The sequence below is a fragment of the Carcharodon carcharias genome, chromosome 19 (assembly GCF_017639515.1).
Source record: "Carcharodon carcharias isolate sCarCar2 chromosome 19, sCarCar2.pri, whole genome shotgun sequence".
NCBI classification, from domain to species: Eukaryota; Metazoa; Chordata; class Chondrichthyes; order Lamniformes; family Lamnidae; genus Carcharodon; species Carcharodon carcharias.
In genome coordinates, this window is record NC_054485.1 from 98,014,714 (window position 1) to 98,034,631 (window position 19,918).

A 19,918-nucleotide genomic window follows, 5' to 3' on the forward strand; every position below is an offset into this window, starting at 1 on the left:
AGCTGTGTATTCACTATACCCCCTGACCTTCACCTCTCCGATGCTGAACGTTCAGTGCTCAGCAAAGGACTTAGTTTCATACCCTTATGCCCTCACCTCAATGAATTTCGGGCTCGGCATGATACTGAACTCTTCTTCCGCCGTCTTCGTCTCTGAGCTCACTTCTTTGGGCAGGAGTCCTCTCCCAGTTCAACGGATCCTTTTACCCATCTCCAATATTCTCCCGCCACCTGGACCCCTCCCTCTGGATTCTTACCTTCTCTCGATCTTTCCATTGAGAACTGTCGGCGCGACATTAGTCGTCTCAATTTCTCTGCTCCTCTCACCCATTCTAACCTGTCTCTCTCTGAACTTACTGCACTCCATTCTCTCAGGTCCAACCCTGACATTGTCATCAAACCCGCTGACAAGGGTGGTGCTGTTGTTGTCTGGCGCACTGACCTCTACCTCGCGGAGGCTGAGCGTCAACTCGCAGACACTTCCTCCTACCTCTCCCTGGACCATGACCCCACCACTGAACATCAAGCCATTGTTTCCAGGACTGTCACTGACCTCATCTCCTCTGGGGGTCTCTCTCCCACAGCTTCCAACCTGATAGTTGCCCAACCTCGGACGGCCCGCTTCTACCTCCTACCCAAAATCCACAAACAGAACTGCTCCAGTAGACCGATCGTCTCAGCTTGCTCCTGCCCCACATAACTCATTTCTCGTTATCTTGACTCCCTTCTCTCTCCCCTTGTCCAGTCCCTTCCCACCTACATCCGTGATTCCTCTGACACCTTACGTCACATCAACAATTTCCAGTTCCCTGGCCCCAACCGCTTACTCTTCACCATGGAAGTCCAATCCCTCTACACCTCCATCCCCCACCAGGATGGTCTGAGGGCCCTTAGCTTCTTCCTCGAACAGAGGCCCGAACAATCCCCATCCACCACTACTCTCCTCCGTCTGGCTGAACTTGTTCTCACACTGAACAATTTCTCCTTCTACTCCTCTCACTTCCTCCAAATAAAAGGTGTGGCTATGGGTACCCGCATGGGCCCCAACTATGCCTGTCTCTTTATGGGGTATGTGGAACATTCCTTGTTGCAGTCCTACTCCGGCCCCCTTCCACAACTCTTTCTCCGGTACATCGATGATTACTTCGGTGCCGCTTCATGCTCTCGTCAGGACTTGGAAAAATTTATTAATTTTGCTTCCAATCTCCACTCCTCCATCATTTTCACGTGGTCCATCTCTGACACTTCCCTTCCCTTCCTTGACCTCTCTGTCTCAATCTCTGGTGATAGGCTGTCCACCAATATCCATTACAAACCCACCGACTCCCACAGCTATCTCGACTACAGCTCCTCACACCCTGCTTCCTGTAAGGACTCCATCCCATTCTCTCAATTCCTTCGCCTCCGTCGCATCTGTTCCGATGATGCTACATTCAAAAACAGTTCCTCTGACATGTCCTCCTTCTTCCTTAACCGAGGTTTTCCACCCACGGTCGTTGACAGGGCCCTCAACCGTGTCCAGCCCATCTCCCACGCATCCGCCCTCACGCCTTCTCCTCCCTCCCAGAAACATGATAGGGTCCCCCTTGTCCTCACTTATCACCCCACCAGCCTCCGCATTCAAAGGATCATCCTCCGCCTTTTCCGCCAACTCGAGCATGATGCCACCACCAAACACATCTTCCCTTCACCCCCCTTATCGGCATTCCATAGGGATCGATCCCTCCGGGACACCCTGGTCCACTCCTCCATCACCCCCTACTCCTCAACCCCCTCCTATGGCACCACCCCATGCCCACGCAAAAAATGCAATACCTGCCCCTTCACTTCCTCTCTCCTCACCGTCCAAGGACCCAAACACTCCTTTCAAGTGAAGCAGCATTTCACTTGCATTTCCCCCAACTTAGTCTACTGCATCCATTGCTCCCTTTGTGCTCTCCTCTACATTGGAGAGACCAAACGTAAACTGGGCGACCGCTTTGCAGAACACCTGCGGTCTGTCCGCAAGAATGACCCAAACCTCCCTGTCGCTTGCCATTTCAACACTAAACCCTGCTCTCTTGCCCACATGTCTGTCCTTGGCTTGCTGCATTGTTCCAGTGAAGCCCAACGCAAACTGGAGGAACAACACCTCATCTTCCGACTAGGGACTTTACAGCCTTCTGGACTGAATATTGAATTCAACAACTTTAGGTCGTAAGCTCCCTCCCCCATCCCCACCCCCTTTCTGTTTCCCCCTTCCCTTTTTTTTTCCAATAAATTATAAAGATTTTCCTTTTCCCACCTATTTCCATTATATATAAAAAAAACCCACTAGAGCTATACCTTGAGTGCCCTACCATCCATTCTTAATTAGCACATTCGTTTAGGTAATATCACCAACTTTAATTTTAACACCTATTTGTTCTATTGTACTATTGTCGTTGATATCTTTTGATGATCTGCTTCTATCACTGCTTGTTTGTCCCTACAACCACACCCCCCCCCACCTCTTTGTCTCTCTATCTCTCCGCCCCCCACACACACACCTTAAACCAGCTTATATTTCAACTCTTTCTTGGACTCGAGCGCAAGTTCTGTCGAAGGGTCATGAGGACTCGAAACGTCAACTATTTTCTTCTCCGCCGATGCTGCCAGACCTGCTGAGTTTTTTAAAGGAAATTCTGTTTTTGTTTTTGATTTATTTCTGACTCTAAAATGTGACAATTACAAATGCCAAATGGACTCTGCAACACAATTGAATTGAGACACTGATATTCGCTATATATGTTAATGTCCCATTCAAAACAAACGTCACCTGCCCCCCAAATGCCCAAACCCCCCAACACCAATCCAGCAACACTTCCTCAACCCAGCATCTAAGTGTCATGTTTCTGAAGTGCTACACATGGCCAAAGTCTTCTGACTCAATTGTCAAAATTAATGGAGAACCACAGCACCAACTATGCAAACAAATAAAGTATATGGGATCATTTTAACATTCACCCTGGAATTAAAAGAATACAGGGAATTCTGTGACAAGTAAATCACCTTCGAACTTTCCGAAGCCTATTCATCATCTATGAGGAAGAAGTCAGGAATGTGAGGGAATATTCACCACAAGCCTGAAAAAGCACAGCATAAAAGCATACGCTTTTACTTCTGTTTAACTCTGAATAACAGTCATACGGACTCCAAACATTAGCTCTGTCATTGTCTGCTCAGATACTCTTAAGCCTGTTGAGATTTTTCCAGCATTTTCTGTTCTTGTCTATGATTTCCAGTGTCCGCAGTGTTTTGCTTTTAAGAAAAGCTGCACTGTTGGACATGTTCCTTGGAAATGAGGCGGGCCAAGTAGAGCAAGCGTCAGTTGGGGGAAATTACGGAGAGAGAGATCTTAAACTGAAAGTTTAAGGATGATGATAGCAAAGGGCGACATGCAATCCAGAATAAAATAATTAACAGGACGATATCTGACTTCCATGGGACAGGAATGGAGCTGAGAGACATAGACTGGAATGAAGGATTGGCGGGAAAAAACTGTAGCTGGTTGATGGGCTACCCTCAAAAAAGAATTGGTTCGGGCACAGTAAAGGAATTTTCCATGAAAAGGGACAGGTAGGGCAAACAGGATCCGAGCTCCCTGGATGAAAAAGGAGATAGAAGTTAATATAAACAAGAAAAAGTGTGTTTATGACAGGTGTCAGTTTGAAAATACATTTCAGAAAAATTGAGGTGCATAGAGTACAAAAAGAATATAGAAGGTTGAGGGTGGAGGCGGGAAATGAATCTTAGAGAAGCAAAGAGGGATTATGAGAAAAGGCTAGCAGCCAAAACAGCGGGGAATCCCAAAGTCTTCTGTAGGCATATAAGTTGTGAAAAGGAGGCAATAGGAAGAGTAAGCCGATTGGGGCCCTAAAAGGGAATTTACACATAGACCATGGCTGAGGTTTTACATGAATATTTTGCATTGTTATTACCAAGGAGGAAAATGCTAGTCAGGCCATGGTGACAGACGAGGAATCTCTGTCACCAGAAGGTGTCAAAATTGACATGGAGGAAGTGTTGAGTAGACCGTCGGTAATTACAGTTCACAAGGCGCCTGACCAGATGAGATGCATCGAAGGACTTTGAAAGAAGTGAGGTTAGAAATTCTAGGTGCACTGACCATAATCTTTCAGTCTTCCCGAGGCTCAGTGGAGGTTCCAGGGAACTGGAGAACTGCAAACTTTGCAATTGCAATTCGGTTGACTCTTAAATGCACTCTGAGCGAGGGCAAATAAGGTAGGCAATAAATGTTAGCCTCGCCAGCGATGCCCACATCCCATGAATGTTTTTTTTTAATTGTATGAGACACTAGTTAGACTGTAGTTGGGGTATTGAGTACAGTTATGCAACATACTGGAGAAGGATGTGATTTCACTAGAGAGTGTACTGAGGAGACTTATGAAGATGTTTGTAGAAACAGAGAATTTCAGCTAAGGAAAGATTAGGTGGGCTGGGTTGTTTTGTTTGGAGTAGAGGAGGCTGAGGGGAGATTTAACTGAGGTGCCTAAAGTTATGACGGGCTTTAATAGAGTGCCTGGTTGTGTTTAATGGGGCAGTTCATTTAAGGGCTGTCAGATTTATCTCAGGAGGAGTGTTGTCAACAAACAGCCCAAAGAGTTCTGCCAACATGGCTCAACTCGACATAGAGTAGTGATTCCTCTAGACCAGTGTTCTTCATTGCAAGACCCTGAAGGCAGCTCCCATCGGCACAAAATGCTGCTCCCCGACTCCATCACCCATTCTTTCAGTAACTGCTTCATCCCTAAAGGGTCGCAGCGAGTCCAGCATAATATGCCATTTTTTTAACAGTAACAAATGTGTACCAGGCCTGTCAAATATCAGCTTTCTTTATATATCACGCTAACTACATGGTCCAATGTACACCAATAAGTATGTCTAAGTAAGTGTGTTGTACAGTAACAGGTATATTACCATTGCCACCACCATAGAACTGGCAGGGTTTTCCAATCTTTCTATTGTGTATTTTTTTCAATTACTGGAGCTGAAAGCAATTATAATTCAGTCATCGATGTGGATCTCACAGTTTAGATTTTTTGCTAAATTGGCCCTTGCTTGAAAAATAGTGGAGACAACTGGTCTACACTGTCCCATCACAAACTCAGAGGACAGGTGCTGCACAGGTAGATGTAGAGTGAAGCTCCCTCTACAATGTCCCATCAAGTGCTGCCAGCACAGGTAGAGCACGGGATAGATACAGAGTAAAGCTCTCTCTACACTGTCTGACCAAACATACCAGGGCAGGCACAGCACAGGATAAATGCAGAGTAAAGCTCCCTCTGCTCTGTCAGATAAATCACTCAGAGATTGAGGGTGGAATAGCAAATAGGTACATGGGAGCAGCCACAGGCAATTCAGCCCGTTGAACCATCTCCGCCATTCAAGCAGATCATAGATGCTTTTCTACCTCTTGTGCCATTTTCCACTTGGATGGCATTAATATCCATAAAACTATGGATTTCTGTCTTGAACATACTCAATGATTGAGCTTCCTCAGTCCTCTGCTGCGAAGAACTCCAAAAATTCACCAGCTTATGTGTGAAGAAAATCCTCCTCATCTCATTATTAAATGGCCTTCCCCTCATTCTGAGACTGTGTCCCCGGGTTCTAGACTCACCAGCCACAGGAAATATTCTATCTACATCTGCCCTGTCATGCCCTGTAAGTTTTCTCTAAGTTTCAATGTGATCACTAACACTCATTCTTCAAAACACTGTCCCATTTTCCTTAATCTCTCCTCATATGACAATCCCACTTCCCCGGGGATTAATTGGTGAAAGTCCATTTCACTCTCAATGGCAAATACTTGCTTCCTTAGGGACGGTAACCAAAGCTATACTTCCTGGTCCAGATGCGGTCTCACCAAACTCTACATAACCGCAGGAAGGCATCTTTACTCCTGTACTGAAATCCATTGCAATCAAGGCCAACATACAATTTGCCTTCCTAATTGCTTGTTATACCTGCTTGCTAGTTTTTAGTGACTCATGAACAAGGACACCCAGATCCTTTTGGATATAAACAGTACCCAACTTCTCACAGTTAAATAAATAATCTCCCTTTCTGTTTTGTTCCACCAAAATGTATAACTTCACACTTATTCACATTATGTTCCCTCTGCTACATTCTAGCTCATTCACTCACCCTGTCCAAGCCTCTTGAAGCCTCCTTGGGCCTCGCTCACAACTTACATTCCCTCACAATTCTGTGTCATCAGCATATTTGGAAACATTATATTTGTTCCGCATATCCAAATCAGTTATAAAGGTTGTGAATGACTGTGGCCCAAGCAGTGATCCCTACGAAACCCCATTAGTAACAGCCTGCTATCTTGAGAATGACATGTCAATTCCTACTTTCTGTTTTCTGCCTGTTCAGCAATTCTCAATCCGTAGCAGAATACTTCTACTCCCACGTGTTCTATTTTTATCATTTAGCCTCCCAGGTTGGACCTTATCAAAAGGCTTCTGAAAAACCAAATGTTTCACATCCACTGGTTCTCCTTTATCTCTGCTACAAGTAACATCCTCAAAAAACTTCCAACCGTTTTGTCAAACATTTCATAAATCTATGTTGGCTCTGCCCAATTGTATCATAATTTTTCAAGTGCCCAATTATCACTCCCTTTATAATAGATTCTGATATTTTCCCTACCAATCACATCAAACTAGCAGGCCCGTAGTTCTCAGTTTGCTCTCTTCTTCCCTTTTTACATGTGAGGTTACATTTGCTAATTTCCAGCCTGCAGAAATTTTCAAAGAATCTTTAAAATGTTGAAAGAGTACCAGCAATGCATGCATTACGTCGATAGCCACCTCCTGCAGTGTTCTGAGAAGCAACTCATCTAATCCAGGGAATTTATCAACCTCTAATTCATTCAATTTTCCAGTACTGCTTTTTTATTAATGCTAATCTCTTTTAATTCCACATTTTCACGAGTCCCCTTGTTTCCTTGTATTTCTGGAAGATTTTCTGTATCTTCATCTGTGAAGGCAGACACAAAGGACGGCCTCACCCATTGCAAGACCATCCACTCCTGCAAAAAATTAATGGTCTTTTGGCTGGACTGCTGAATCCCCCGTGGCTGGTCCAGTACCACAGGGCCAGAAAATCCCAGTCAAAATAATTGTTTTGTTTCCCGACAATTTCCCTCTTCTCTGTTATATTTTTTTCTGTTCTTCACCTGGAGTGGACCCACATTTGTCCTTGATAATCTCTTCACTTTTCACATATCTAGAGGAGCCGTTGTGTTATTCACTAGCTTGCATTCATATTCTCTTATCCCTTTCTTGATCAGTTTCTGGGTCATCCTTTGCTTGATTCTGAATTGCTCCCAGTCTTGGGCTAGCCACGTTTCCTGGCAATATTATAAGCCACTTTCTTTGAAGAACATTGTTAAACTTATTTTGTTAGCCACGTGTGATTCACCTTTCCTGATGAGTTTTCGTGTCTCAGAATATGTAGATTTCTTGCAGACTATGTAACACTTATTTAAACACTAACCATTGCCTGCCTACCATCAAATCTTTTAATGTATTTCCCAAATCCACCACAGCCTATATCCCCCTCATACCTTCATAGCTTGCTTTGTTCAGATTTAGGACCCTAGGTTCAGAATGAACTATATCAGTTTAAAAAGTAATGTAAAATGATAACATATTGTCATCAACTATTTCCTAATGACTCATTCACAGCAAGGTTATTGATTAGGCTTCATTGCGTTTTTGTGTGAACTTTCTTAAGGCAGTAATGGCATTCTGCCTCCTTGAACCTGCAGTTGTTCAGTACGTGGTCAGACCTATATCTATCATAAATTAACCTTGGAATACACTGCTCATTTTTTTCTAATAGACTTTACCCTGTTTCCAACAGCGGACACTGCCTACCTCTTCACCTCTGTGTTTCTGGTTTTCCCAACACGCCCAGTGGTAGATCATTCTAAATTGAAAATAAATGATCCCTATTTAGTGCCTCAACATACTGTTCCAAAATCCTAGCTTGTGCACACTTCAGGGAGCCATCCTCCACAGCATGAATGCTAATTAGGTTTGCATAGTTCATATGTAAATTCAGTCATCCATTATTACAGTATTATCCATGTTACATGTAGCTCCAATTTCCTGATTTATACCCTGCCCAATATTACCATTACTGTTTGGTGGCCTGTAAACAACTCCCACTAATGATTGCTGCCCCTTCGTTTTTCTTGGCTCCACTCAAACTGATTCTACATCTTGATCCTTCAATTTAAGCTCCACTCCCACGATGTATTGATCTCCTCCCAGATTAACAGCACTACCCGCCTCATTTTCCCTTCTGCCTATACTTCCTAAATGGTAAATATCCCTGAATATTCAGTTCTCAGTTCTGGTCAGCCTGTGACCACATCTCTCTATTGGCAATTCATTCAAACCCATTTACCTTTACTTGCATTTCAAATCATCTAGCTTGTTATGAATGCTGTGTGCATACCAATAAAGTGCCCATAACTTTGTCTGTTTTTTAAAACATTATTCCCCTTTCTGAACGGATTTGATGCCTGCCTTTGTTTACTCTGCCTTCTAATTTCACTTTCTACTTTTCTACTTCTGTTACCTGTTTTGCTTCCCTCCAAACTGAGCTCTCTCTCAGGTTCCCATCCGCCTGCAAATCTAATTAAAGCCCTAAAACAAAAACAGAAACAGAAATACCCTTGAAGGCACATGAGGACTTGAAACGTCATTTGTGCTCTCTTCCACCGATGCTGCCAGACCTGCTGAGTTTTTCCAGGTATTTCTGTTTCTGTTTTTATGTTGAATTTCCAGCACCCACTTTTTTTTTTTTTTGGTTTTATCTAACTAAAGCCCTCCCCAACAGCACAACAAGTTTCCCTGTGAGGTTGATAGTCCCGGACCTGCTTTATTGGGAGCTATCCATTTTGTACAGGTCACACCTGACCAGACAAAGTTCCAGTGACTGGGGGAGCTCAATGGGCTTATGCAGTATACAGTATGGAAATAGGTGCTGAATATAATCAGCCCCGGTGACTTCATCTTCCCTCTCCTCCTCCCTTCTCCTCCCTACCTCTTCTCTCTCCCCTACTTTCCACTCCTTAGGCGTTAGTGCCCAATGGAGGTTGGTACCCGAGGATAACATCCTGCAGCTGTGCTGTGACAGCTTTGATCCTAGAACCAGGGAGGCAACATACCATCCTGGAGTCACAGCAACAGAAATGCCAATCTCTTTCCCTGAATAATAAATCCTAAATTACTATTTCCTTTTCACTCTTATTTCTTCCCCCCTGTGCAGCTGAGTTTCCCTGAATTTTGCTTTCCTCCACTGAGGAACCATCACCTTTCCCAGTATCCAAAATGGAAAACCCCTTAGTGAGCGCAATTGACCAGGGACTCCTGCACGACTTGCCTAATTCTCTTAGAATGCCAGGCAGTCAGCCATTCCCTCCCTGCCTGTACCCTTCTAGCCTGCACTGTGACCACCTCCCTAGATGTACAACTCACGTAATCCTCTGCCTCACAAATGCACCACAGTAACTCCAGGAATGGATTGGAAACTAAATGAACATGTCCCATGCATGAATGTTCGAATGGCATTAATAAGGATGTAGCTTTAGCTGTATCTATGTCACATACCAGAAAACAACGAGAGAGATAAATGAAGTTTTGGCTGCCTCACAGCAAAAATGGAGTTGCTTTCACTGAACAACTCTTGACCCCAGTGTGTCACGACTCTCTTCAGTTGCTTCTCACTGACTGAACTTAGACTGATTTGTTATCACCATAAAACATGGCTGAGACAGTCAGAAAGAAATTAAATTCAGCGAGGTATAATATAGATTATCCACATTCAATCGCCTATTCTTCACGTGGCCCAATAGGCAAATTTACCCCAATATCAAACTGCTATGTTCCTGCGTAATCACTGTTGGCCTCTCATAGCCTCAGATTGATGTGTCGGCTTGATTTTTTCTTCCCTTTTGCTCTGACCTCACTTTCAAAGCAATTTATTTATCTCTCGATTGTATTTCCTGCCCCTTTGAGACTGGACTCAGAATCAACAAGCTTGGACCTGGATCTCTCCAAAGACCACACAAAGACTTGAAGCTGAAAGCATTTCCTCACAACCCCAAGCAGTTCACTATTTATGGCTGTGTGTTGGAAGGGTTTACATCAGGCCATCACTATTGCGAAGTCGACATAGAGACCATCGACAAGTAGATCATTGTTGCAGCCAAAGTGCCAATTGACAGGCACAGCACTATTGACCTGACACAGCCAAATGGGGTTTAGGTCTTGAGAAAGTGTAACGGATATGTCTATGGCCCTACACCATGCAACTCAATCTGAGTACTGTCAAAACATGAACCTTCAGAATGTTGGCATCTGTGTGGACTACCAGGGAGGGCAGGTGTTATTTTATAAAGCCAAAGACATGAATCACCTCTACACTTCCACGGACCAATTCACAGAAAAAAGATCTATTCTTTATTTCTGCCTTTCCAAGAGTCAGTGACCTTGGAGGTTCTGAAGCTGTTTCAATTAAAACTGTAGCGCATTGTTAAAAAGATGATCTGCTCTTCAGTGGACCCTACATTCATAGTCAGTTTATCTGTCGAATTATTTTGTGAATCACCTTTCATGTGCCAAGCATTTTCATTGAGGTACAAAGCTATATTTTGTCTTGCTGATTAAATATTGCTTCCGCAAACTAACATTTTTCCTAAATGCTGGTGGTGTGCAACTGCTCACTCAGTGAGTCCAAATTTCTGCAGCAGCATGCACTTTTACACGTGTGTTGTAGCCTGGAGCTACCGATGCTGATGGGAGGGCCTCCAACGTTCCTCCCATCACATGGCTGACCAGAATTGTCTTTCACTCTTGCTGCCTGCCATTGACAAAGCTTTGGAAGGATTTACATTTGATAATGAACCTGTTTTGCCACATTATGAACACAGGTTCTTTTTAAAAAAATCTTTCACAGGTTGCGAGCATCACTGGCTAGTCCAGTATTTATGGCCCATCCCTATTTGCCGTTATGAATTAACCATCAATTCCTTGGGTGGGACTGGAAACCGAATCTTATGTCTCAGAAGCTAGGACACTGCCTGCTGCAGCACACGACCTCCATAGCTCAGTGCTTTTCATTTATTTTCAATAAAGGTTATTGAAATTATTAAGCACTAATTCAGCATTTTCAGTTATTCCGTCTTTTCCTTGCACTGGTGTGCGACATGCTTCATGGTTATTCAAATTCATAATTTTCCTCTTACTAATTTCCAACACGAATGCAGAGAATCATTGAATATTGCAGCCCACAGGAAGCGACTCAGGCCTATGGTGCCTGCTGAGGCACTTTGAAAAAGCTGTCCAATTCACGCCACTTCCTGGCTCTTTCCCATAGCCCTGCAAATGTTTCATTTTCAATGGCCACACTAGTGCTTTAATTTTTAGTTTAAAGCTGGATAAAATAGACACTAAACCTGAGTATGACCCGAACCCCTCACTTTTTAAAATTTCCACTTATTTACCAAATTTTAAATTGCATGATAGTGGATGAAATGCTCTCACCTCTGAGTCTGAAGTTTGCGGGTTCAAGTCCGTTGCTTGGACTTGAACGCAATAATAAATGCTGCCACTCCATTATAGCAGTGAGGGAACATTGCAATATCAGAGGTGCTGTCCTTCAGGCAACATGTTAAATTGAGGCCCCTTGTGTCCTCTCAGGTGAACTCAGAAGGACCCAGGCACTACTTTGAAGTGGAGCAAAGCAGTTCTCCCTGGTATCCGGGTCAATATTTTTCCTCAATCAACATCACTAAGAACAGATTATCTGGTCAGTACCTAATTGCAGTTAGTGCACGTTTGTTGTATGCAAGCTGGCTGCCATATTTCCTACATTACAACAGCAAGTTCTTCAGAACTATTTCATTGGCTATAAAGTGTTATTAAAGAACCTTAGGACCTCCTGTGGGAATGAAAGATGCTACGTCAATGCAGCTCTTTATTCCCCAATAACGGGGGAACGTTTCTTGCTCGGCTTTCTGGGCTTAGCAATCCCCAAATTTCCAAGGGCAGCATTTTCTGATTGGGTTCGGCACCCACACATCAAATACAGGACCCAGGCCCACATCCTGTCACAAGCAGCAAACTGGCTGTGATTTTTTTTTTTATTGTTAGGCAAATGAGCGGCCAAAGAGTGTTTTCCTCATCTGATTAAATTAAAAATATATACATTCGTTCACGGGCGGTGGGAGTTGCCGGTTAGTCCAGCATTTATTGCCCATCCCTAATTGCCCATGTTCAGAGGGCATTTAAGGGTCAACTGCACTATTGTAGACCTGGAGTCACATGTAGACCAGGTCAGATAATAATAGTGGACGGAGTCTCAAAGCTGAAGAGCCAATAGCAGCCTATCCAGCACTGAAGGAGCTGTAGCCTACAGTTGCTGGTAAGGGCGAGAGAGAGCTCTTCCATATTGGAGCGCCCCCTCAACTATTCCAAATTATTTAAAATTAAAAATGGGCATGGCTTCTCGGTGGAGAGTGTTCATTGGCTATAAATGTGGCTGGTAGGTTATAGGGTTGCGGCATGGATGTTGCGAGGGGGATGTTGGGTGGTGGGGTTTCAGCATTAATCCTGAAGAGCTGCCTCCCTCTCCCTCCCTATCCCTGTCTGCTGCCAGAGTGCATCTCCGGACATCTTTTTTGTTTCCAGTGAATGGCCTCAATTCATACTTAATTACCTTATTTGGCCTTTGGCTTGACAGCCAGAAGCTCACCGCTGCTTCTGGGGAGTTGGCATTTGTTGCCTAAAGTGACCTCAAGGAAACTGCCTATTAGTCAGGACTGAGGCAGGGAACCAGCACGCTGGCCAGCATCAAGAAGTTTCATGCTTGTCCGTCTCCGTTCCTGCCCACAAATTGGGGGCCAAAATCCTCCCCTTTGGCCAAAACCCTGATAGTGCGTATAGGAATGCTGGCCTGTGGGATTGGTTATTTCAGTTAGCTCGGTAGCTCGAGAGTGCCAACTGTGTGGCTTAAACCCCTATACTGGCACAGCCAGCTCTTGGGACAATGCCCCATAGTGACAACCCATAGGGAATGAAGACGCTACCTGCAGAGAGATGCTTACATCATCCGGCACCGTAACAGGCAATTCAAGTCAATGATATTGCTTTCAGCATAGGTTCATTATAACTTTAGTGAACGGCAGAGCAGTATAAGTTGAATTGGCCACCTATGGCGCCAGATTTTCATTTCTATTGACTGGAGAGATAATTGGATTTGGGGTGAGCTCTCCGACATGGCCAACTTCATGCTGCATTTTAAAATTCGCACTAGGCCCTGCAGCACCTTTACAATAGTTGAAATGGATGGGCTGATGTTCCTGCACATGGCCTGATATCGCGTTCCAAAAAAGCCTTTACATTTGGTTCTAAAAATGCACATTAAATCTGAATATTTTATTCAGTTTAACAATGCAATGATGAGATTAAAGGAATAATTCGCCAGTTCAGAATCTCTTCCCGGAATCTCCTCTGGGTCAACGCATAAATACATGTGTTTGTACAGTAGCCTGAATACATAAACACAAGTGTGATTTTAATTACAAAATAAAACTGCTTAGAACCTTTGAAAGCAATTCTTTCAATGATCTCGATGTAGATGTCAAGTATTAACACAGGTGTGCACAGCACGATAAAGCTTCCTAAGAGAGGGAAGAGCAGAATAATGGATGTTATATGGTTCTTCAGCTCAGGTTCACTGCTGGTCGCTCCAGTATTGTGCCCCGTCGGGGCCCTGCAAAATCTGCTGGCCACTAAGATGTGCCTGACAGTGAGAGGACTCAACAGCAAAAACAAAGGAAATGGCAATAACGGGACTGGAGATTAGCGCACCCACTTTAAGCTATCCATGCCGATGAAGACGCATATGCTGTTACTGTGCAGCAGCCCCACTTTTGATCAGCACTAATACCATAGGACTCATAGCAAAAATAGACATCAATATTTATGAATAAGCTTACTACACACACGATCGTTGGAACCGCTGTAGCTCATCTTCCAGTGCAATGTTCTAACTTTAGGTTGTGGCAACATATTGCAAGGAAACGGGCAAAGGTCAACAATGCTGTGGACCAGAGAGAATTGGATGCTGGATACTTGTATAAAGGCAGTGACATGGAACACATTGGTGTAGATCAAGAATGAATCCTGGAAATGATGTTTAAAGATGCTTCCGAACACTACATTAAAGATACAGACCATTAGATCTGCCTTTGCCATGGTTATCATATACCGAGAGATGCCTTTGGAGAGACGACGTCTTACCTCGAACAAAATCACAACTGCAAAGAGGTTCGCTGTCTGAAATTGGTATCAAACAGATTATCACCCAAATTTATCAACAGTGTGAAATGACACTTGACTGTAAATGCATGATTAGGAGTAGCCTGTCAGGGGAGACTTTGGGCATGGGGCAATCAATGCAGCAAATCCTTCCCAGTATTAGCGGGTACAGGACTGGGCCACTTTAGGAAAGTGCGCACTTCAGTATCCACTGATATGAATGAGCTCATTGGGACTGGGAGTCTTCAAACGGGAGGAGATTCATCCAATCCTTGCAAAGTGTGATTCATGTGAACGACTTGTAGAACGGTTTTAGGAGGAAGATGCTTTGAACAATATCAACAACAAAAACTTATCACTCGTTTAACACAATAAACTCTCTTAATAGGTTTCACAGTGGAATTATTTTTAAAAAGTAGGACACTGAGCCACATAAGCAGATATTCAGTTAGATGACTAAAAGCTGTGTCAAAGAGGCATGTTTTAGAAAGTATTTTAAAAGGTGAATTTGGGTCAGCGAAGTGGAGATGCATATGTAGTATTGTAGAGATTGGGGCTTTCGGACTGAAGGCATGGTTACCAACGGTGGAGTAATTATGAGGATGCTATAGAGGGCTGAATTAGAGAAATGCATGTTCCTTGCGTGGTTGTGGGCTGGATGAGATTACAGAGATGGGAGGCGTAAGGACATGCAGAGATTTAAAAGCGAGCATAAGAATTTCATAATCAATCGGCTGCTTGGCCAGGCGCCAGTGATGGACAACAAGCACAGGAGTGATAGGGGAATGGTAATTTGTGCAAAGTAGGAAATGTGCAGCAGAGGTTTGGGCGCCCTCAGGATTATGATTTGTAGGTGGGTGACTATCCAGGGATGTGTTCGAATAATTTTGTTCAGAAGCAGATGAGCTGAGACAGAGGGAAAGTGAGTGATGTTATGGACGTGAAAGGAAGCGGTCTAAGTGATTGCAGAAATATAAGGTTGGAAACCCATCTCAAGATTGAGTGTGGTAACAAGGTTAGGAATAGAGTGGTTCAATCTCAGACTCTTACGAGGGGGAAGGGTGGAGTGGTAGCTGGGGATGGAGTTTGGAGTGAGGACTGAAAAACAAAAGATTCACTCTTCCTGATCTTCAGTTGGAGGAAATCCTCAGTTAAATACACTTTGCTTTGTTGCATTGGTGGCAATGAACACATCAGAAAAAATCGGTGACAATTGGTTTCCGAAAGCCATCGTCCTGCAGCTGTTCAACAGGCCTGCTGGAGGAACAAAAATTACCGGATATCCTGTAGATCTTTGCATTTAAGGGAAGTATGACACTCCTATTGAATAAGCCTTTTCCAAAAATGGAACAAACAATAAACAGCGTGGAATCAACAACAAAAATATAAAAAGCGGCAAGGCATTGAAAGAATTGCCCTGGAAAAACAATAATTGTTCTTCATAATTGTGTTACTTACCAGGAATACCGATAATTGCAATGCTTGGATGACAAATCATTGTGCTATCCATAGCTTCTTTTGATCCCATTTTATAAGGAAATGAAGACAATCTCTTGGAAGTATGCCATCAGCTGGAACACTGCCACATTGCATTGAACGTGGCGCAGATTTAAACTGTAAATTAGCAAATTATTCAATGACTCAGTGACGTTGCATTTCAGTTGTCATTGGCAACAGACAATCCAGTAAACATTTATGGGGTATGTGGAACATTCATTGTTCCAGTCCTACTCCGGCCTGCTCCTACAACTCTTTCTCCGGTACATCGATGAGTATTTCAGTACTGCTTCATGCTCTCGGCTAGACCTGGAAAAAAATATTAATTTTGATTCCAATTTCCACCCCTCCATCATTTTAACATGGTCCATCTCTGACACTTCACTTCCGTTCCTTGACCTCTCCGTCTCAATTTCTGGTGATAGACTGTCCACAAATATCCATTACTTGCCTACCGACTCCCACAGCTACCTCGACTACAGCTCCTCACACCCCACTTCCTGTAAGGACTCCATTCCATTCTCTCAGTTCCTTCAACATCGTTGCATCCGTTCTGATGATGCCACTTTCAAAAACAGTTCTTATGACATGTCTTCCTTCTTCCTAAACCGAGGTTTTCCATCCACAGTGGTTGACCAGGCCCTGAGCCATGTCCAGCCCATCTCCTGCGCATCCACCCTCACACCTTCCTCTCTCTCCCAGAAATATGATACCTTGTCCTCACTTGTCCTCACTTATCACCCCATCAGCCTCCGCATTCAAAGGATCATCCTGCACCATTTCCACCTACTCCAGCATGATTTCACCACCAAACATATCTTCCCCTCACCCCACCTCCCGACAGTATTTCGCAGGGATCATTCCCTCCAGGACACCATGGCCCACTCCTCCATCACCCCCTAAACCTCAACCCCCTTCCACGGCACCTTCCCATGCAACCGCAGAAGGTGCAACACCCGCCCCTTTACTTCCCCTCTCCTCACTGTCCAAGGGCCCAAACACTCCTTTCAATTGAAGCAGCATTTCACTTGCACTTCCCTCAATTTAGTCTACTGCATTTGTTGCTCCCAATGCGGTTTCCCCTACATTGGAGTGACCAAACGCAGACTGGGTGACCGCTTTGCAGAACACCTTCAGTCTGTCCACAAGCATTACTCAGACCTCCCTGTCGTTTGCCATTTGAACAGTCCACCCTGCTCTCATGCCCACATGTCTGTTCTTGGCCTGCTGCATTGTTCCAGTAAAGCTCAACGCAAACTGGAGGAACAGCACCTCATCTTCCGACCAGGCACTTTACAGCCTTCTGGACTGAATATTGAGTTCAAGAATGGTATATAATTAACTCTCTCCTCCATCCTCATCCCATTTTCGATTCCAACCCCCTTTTTTCCAATAATTTATATAGATTTTTCTTTTCCCACCTATTTCCATTATTTTAAATGTATTTCCATCCATTGTTCTATCTCTACCTTTTAGCCTTTTTTGATTAGTTCACCCTAACTCCACCCCCAGTAGGGCTATCTGTACCTTGCATGTCTTGCTTTCTACACTTAATTCGCGCATCCCTTATATAATATCACGACCTTCAACACCTCTTTGTCCTTTTGTCTTTGTTTTCTTTTGTTTATCTCCACCTATCACTGGCCCATTGTCCAGCTCGACTTGTCCCCTCTCTCCCGCCCCACCCCCCACCCCACCACCCCGCCTTAAAGCAGCTTATATTTCACCTCTCTTCTATGTTTAATTCGTTCTGTTGAAGAGTCATTCTGAATCAAGACGTTAACTGTGTCCTCTGCGCAGATGCTGCTAGACCTGCTGACTTTCTCCAGGTATTTTTGTATTTTTGTTTTTGTTTTGGATTGCCAGCATCTGCAGTTCTTTGCTTTTATCATTCATTCAGTTATTTCCAAGTCAATGAGCAGCGTCATCTCCGTGGACACTCTTAAGGCTTGTGAAAAGGAAAGTTTTTTTATCGTGAAATCCAATGACTTGCTATTAACCTAGTGGTGGGACGATTGCACGCCGCTGTGAATCGTTTTCACTCATGTGTCCTTGTAATTTAGGTCCTCCAGCTAGTCCTTCGAATCTAATGCCCTATTTACCCATCCACTGCATTTTGAATAGTGGGGGTTATGATCCCTTCGTCAGGCCGGCAGGTCAGGCCTGGGTTATGGTGGAACGTTTATTTCACACTCTGCCCGATTGCATTGTTTGATTTCAATGGACAGAGGAAGGGGACAGGCCTTTAAAGCGGACATCATTCCTCAGGTAGATCCCAACAACTGACACGAACACCAGCAGAGGACGATAGATAACAGTGTGGCTAAGTACTGTGAACGGTGTGACTGACTACAGTGAGTCATTTGCCAACGGATAAAACGATGACTCAGTACTGGAAGGGAGACACCAAGAGGTAATGAATAAAATCAAAATACGGCAGATGCTGTAAATCTGAAACAAAATAGAAAATGCTGGAAAAACTCAGCAGGCCTAACAGCATCTGTGGAAAGAGAAATAGAATTAACATTTCGAGTCTCTATGAATCTTCAGTTCTAAAAGGAAGTAGAAATGTCATGAAATGTATACCGTGTAAGCGTTGGACGGGGCGGGGGTGGTGGTGGTGGCGGGTGAAGCAGGTGATGCTGTATAGAAGGCCAGCAATAGGTGGGGGGAAAGGGCAGATAACGGACCCTTATGACCAATACATTGAATGACACAGACTGCATCCAGCAGAGGGTGTTAAGGGAAGATGTGATTGAGTTGTTATAAGTGTGATGCAGTGTCAGAGGCACATGGATTAAAGAGTGGCTCAGGACAATATATGATACTAAAGACAGGACAATATGTTGATCATCAGTGACTTGGCCAAATATATTCAGCTGGTTTATCAATAATCAAGCCACCCTGAGAATGTGGTAATTCGGGCTGCTGACTGATGATTGCCCCATGCACACCTTTATCCTCAGGTGCAATTGAAACAGTCAATGTAAGAAAATTTTCGAAGCAAACGTCTGGGAGAAAGTTAACAGCCACTTGGATCAGGTATGGTATTAAAAAACGCGACAGATCGGATTTATTAAGGGGAAGTAGTGTTTAATTAACTTGATTGAGTTTTTTGATGCGGCACCAAGGGAATTTCTAAAATTTGGTAAACAACCGCATTTGTGGTTTGGAAGCAAAATTGAAGACAATGAGGTAAGCAGAAAGTAATAGTCTGGATGTAAAATTGTCTAAGGGACAGAAAACAAAAAAAGCCTTGAAGAATAGCTCCCTTGGATTGGAAAGAGGTAGACCGTGGTGATCCCCAAAGGTCAGTATTATTATCATTGCTGTTTTTCATGTACATTAATGTTTTGGACTGAGGGATACACAGCACAATTTTGTAATAAGCGGATGACATGAAACTTGCAAGTCTTGTAAGCACTGAGGAAAACATAATGAATTTCCAAAGGGAATAGTCAGACTGATTAAATTGGTTTACACGGTAAATGAAAATCAACATAGAAAAGTGTCAGTTGATAAGTTATGCTGCAAAGAATGATGAGAGACAATAAGGGGAACGACAAGGAAATACAAGTTAAATGGTACAATATTAAGGGCTGAGAAAGAACAGACAGACCCGAGTGTGCTTATCCACAAGGTTTTCAAGGTGTCAGGACCAGTTGGAATCTTTGGGGACATGGCGGCATATTGGTAATGTTGCTGGTCCGGTAATCCAAGGGCAATTCATGTAATTTGAAACTGTCATTGATTGTCATCAAATAACCCATCTGGTTCACCGATATACTTCAGGGAAGGAAATCTGCCATCCTTAGCTGGTCTGTCCGAATTGTGACTATCACGAAAGTGTAATAGTTTAAATGATATTATTATTACTTATTGTAAATGTAGACTAATAGAGGAGTCTGTGTTAGTTTCTCTTTGTGGAAGTGTGTGGGTGGTGGTGGGCGAGGATTCAATTGAATTAGAGAAAGCTAGCCTGGAGCTTTTGAGTGATCAAAAAGGAAGCTAGGGTTGAAAAGCTAAATATGTAAA